At 42.2% G+C, this 1,270-nt stretch overlaps 1 protein-coding gene across 1 annotated transcript in view; it reads left to right on the forward strand.

Moving 5' to 3' along the window:
• Positions 1 to 1,270, forward strand: part of VPS13C (vacuolar protein sorting 13 homolog C) — a 252,418-nt gene that overhangs the window by 165,344 nt on the left and 85,804 nt on the right. The window lies entirely within an intron of this gene.

Below are 1,270 nucleotides of genomic sequence, written 5' to 3' on the forward strand. Positions count from 1 at the left end.
TTTTGTTCCACATTGTTCTCCCTCTCTATCCAGGATCTCCCACATGATCCCCCTCGGAGTGGTTGACAGTGGTAACTGGGCACCATCTAGTTCTTCTGGTCTCATAGTTGTATAGGCTGTGGACTGCATGATGTACCAGTTGCTAGGACTAATTGTTTCAATGAATCTTTAGTTTTCTTCATTCTTCTTTGCTCTGGACGAGGAGAGACCCATCGTTGCATCTAGATGGCTGTTTGTAAGCTTGTAAAATCCAAGTTGCTACTCGCCAAAGTAGGAGGTAGAACAATGTTTTGTGTAGTATGTTATGCCAGTTGAGCTTGATGTCCCCCATGACTATAGTCCCAAGCCCACAAGTTCAACTACTCTGTCCCTCTGGGTAGCTGGCTGTGACCAAGAAGTGACTATAACCTTGTCCCTTGTAAGCTCTACTATACACCTGGCAATTCAGATCATACACATAAACTTATAGGACCATTGTCTGCCAATCCTATACATGGTCTTGGGTACACTCCCCATTTCATAGACATACCTAATAGTTCAGCCTGTCCACCCATCTATCCACCCATATATCCATGTTTGCCTGTACTGACAAAGCAGTATTGTATGTGCAAAAGGGTTCTTCTTTGTTTTCTGTACCTCCCATGTACCTTTCTATGTCTTCTTCTTCCTCAGTGCCACCATGCTGATCACTCACATTTGGTATATTGCCCTTCTCTTCTCCCAAATCAATACTTATCTCTACCTATCTAACAGTGTTCCCTCCCTTCGCCTCCCACCCCTGGTAACCTACAAAGAAAATTTCCTTCCATAGATAAACCTTTCCTTGACTTTTACAATAACAGACTAATACAATACTTGTCCTTCTGTGATTGACTTATTTCACTCAGCATAATGTCCTCCAAGTTCATCCATGTTATGTGGTGGTTTGCAGATTCCACATTATCCTTTAGGGTTGCATAGTATTCCATTGTGTGTATGTGCCATAGTTTGGTTATCTATTCCTCAGTTGATGGACACCTAGGTTGTTTCCATATTTTGGCTATTGTAAATAGTTCTGCGATGAACATGGGTGTGCATATATGTCTGTTCTTGTCATGGCTCTCACTTCTTTAGGATATATACCTAGTAATGGAATGCCTGGGTCAAATGGTATTTCTAATTCCAACTTTTTAAGAAATCACCATACTGCTTTCCACAGTGGTTGTACCATTTTACAGTCCCACCAGCAGTGTAGGAGAGTCCCAATGTCTCCACGTCCTCGCTGGCATTT

The sequence above is a fragment of the Orycteropus afer genome, unplaced genomic scaffold, assembly GCF_000298275.1.
Source record: "Orycteropus afer afer isolate SDZICR_OR568_19922 unplaced genomic scaffold, OryAfe1.0 scaffold00015, whole genome shotgun sequence".
NCBI classification, from domain to species: domain Eukaryota; kingdom Metazoa; phylum Chordata; class Mammalia; order Tubulidentata; family Orycteropodidae; genus Orycteropus; species Orycteropus afer.